Consider the following 2,728-nt stretch of genomic DNA (forward strand, 5'->3'; position numbering starts at 1 on the left):
CTTGGTATAAATCACAACTCAGTCCCATAGTTTCTACTGTGATGGAATCCATCTACTTATAGGACTCTCCCTCTCTCCCTCCCTCCCTTTCTCCCCTCTCTCTCTGAGAGAAAATATAAATAGCTTTAATTTACATATTCTAATAAAAATGGTTTGAGATTAATAGATTTTGTTTAATTTTGATTTCCTTTGAGTTTAGCAGCTATAAATAGGAGTTATATTCAAAGGTGCCTTTCCTTTTCCAAAGATTTACAACTGAGCCAATTTGGTCTAGTGATTAAAGCACCAGATTACAAACCTGGAGACCATGAGTTCTAGTTCTGCCTTAGGTATGAAAATCTGGCTAGATGACTTGGGCTGGTCATCCTCTCTCAGCCCAATTCACTTCACAGGATTTTTGCTATGGGGAAAACCTGCAAAAGGGTTTTTCAAGAAATGGATTCTTGGATCTAGCCTTGCCTTTGAATGCCTAGAATCAACCTCAGGACTTCCTAATATAATAATGTCCATCCATAAGTCACTGCATATTTAGGAAAATCTTATTGTCATTCAGTAATTCATTATTCTTTTGGGTTATGAAGGTCCCCCATCAATAACCAACATTTTGCAGGCAAGAATGCCTTCATTTTGTCTTAGTGCAAATATTAGACAGCAAATATGCAATATTTAAATTATTTGACTCAGTCCGAGGCTAAAAAACATTAGCCACAATGTAACTTGACTTGAGTCAGACCTTGGTGGAGGAATACTCACGAGAAGTGAGTTTTCCAGCCATCTCCTGCAGCTTGGGTTTTTAGGATCCACAATTTGATTTAATGTACTCCATAAAGTAATGCAGATAGATTCCTTTTATCTCTTAACATTCCAGAAAAACTAGATAGAACACTTTCACATCTTATTTTTAAAACATTGAATTAAACTCACCAATGTCTTATTGCTACAAAACCTGCTTGCAGTGCACCTAATACGTATTGAATCCAAAAGAACTCTATGTGTGATCTCTTGTGGGTTGTTTTTTTTTTTTTTGGTATGCCTTTTTGGGGGAAGGAAGAAAAAACACTGCCAAGAAAAACAGTTAACAAATTATGGAACTTAGCCATCATTTAAAAACAGGAATAAAGACACGTTTCCCTGAGGGTCCGGTATGACTATATGCACTGCTCAGATGAAGCTCTTGGCCTTTGCACATATAACCTCTTCCTTGCAGTCTTAAAATAGTGACCACATGCTAGGTTCCATCCTCATTGCCAAAACTCTGTGCCACAAAGGAAGTGAGAGTTTTATTCTTTAAGTGTGTTTGAACAATAGGAAAACCACTAGCTAGAATACTCAAAAAATAGAAAGCGAGAGGAAAGAACAGAGGCGTAGAGGCTTTGAGCCTCTTGAATAGTTTTGTCATGCATCTCTTTAGGGAGTTAAATATTTGGGAGAAAGAGAAAATTGCATAAAACAGAGAAACCAGAGTGCCACTGTTTAGGTGTTTTAGTGATGATAATTCCTGGAAGTACCTCCTATTTGAGGGATCTCTTCAGCTTCCTTTGTACTGTGATGCTATATAGCCAAGCCACAGACAGGCAAATGGAGAAAAATTAAAGAATGGTTGTGCCCTCCAGTTGTAGGTATGTGCAGACATGTGCATGCTCTGTCATGTTGTGTAACTCACTGCCTTCTCTGCAGCAATGTTTTGGTTTCCAGACACTGAACCAAACAGGAAAAGAAATAGGACAGCAAAGTACTGGAACACTTCTCTGGGGAAAATATAAAACATAAGAGAGGCTGCTGTAAAAATGCAGTTAGTGGTTCACAGCTTATTTTATTTGGTGAGAAATAATCAGAGTTTATTCTTGTGAAGATTTTCCAACAAGCCTGGCATCAATACCAGCATTTGGGTACAGCTCTTGGGACCAACTAATGGTTTTAATAAATGTTGGAGTCCTTTCCCAGAGTGATGCTTACCAAAAATCTCCTTGCAAGTCTTCCAGGGACTGAAATTCATTTTCTGAATTTTGCCAAAGAATTTCTTTCATTCTCTGACATTGGTATGAGATAAACAAACAGTGTGGCTGTAGTGTTTTTGTTTCAGCTAACATTGCCTTAGCCCACAAAGCAATGATATGATTGAATTTCCTGGAAACTGCATTTGTAATAATCTGTAATAGAGACTGAGCCTATAGGTTTGGGGCTTCTGAGATAGGCCTTCTCAAGGCCTTCTTTTCTAATTCTGAATTAAAGCTTGCAAAGGTGTGTTAGATATCAGTATGCAACTGAAATACTTCCATTTTATCTATTACGTTTACAAAGTTGTGATGGTTTGTCTCAAAATCAGCAAGGTTCTTAGACTGGATATGGCATTTTTATTCATTTATCCACCTATCAAGTCCAAGGACTGGGTTAGACAGATGTTGTTGTGTGATTATTATTATTATTACTTTTCATTTATATCCTTCTTCCACTGATGTATATAGTTTATACTTTTAACTATCTTGGATCTGGAAATGATTTCCTGATTGTATGGATTTCCTCTGTACAGTTTCCATTTTTAGTGAGTACCAGTATGAGATAGAACAACAGTTACTTTAGATAGCAGTGGCATATAAATTTAGTAAAATATTTTTTTTAAAAAATGATAAAAAGTGAATGGTCTGTCCTAGAAATTGCTGCACATTCTCTCTCTCTCTCTCTCTCTCTCTCTCTCTCTCTCTCTCTCTCTCTCTCTCTCTCTCTCTCT

Source organism: Protobothrops mucrosquamatus, unplaced genomic scaffold (genome assembly GCF_001527695.2).
Source record: "Protobothrops mucrosquamatus isolate PMUCROS unplaced genomic scaffold, P.Mucros_1.0 scaffold_306, whole genome shotgun sequence".
NCBI classification, from domain to species: Eukaryota; Metazoa; Chordata; class Lepidosauria; order Squamata; family Viperidae; genus Protobothrops; species Protobothrops mucrosquamatus.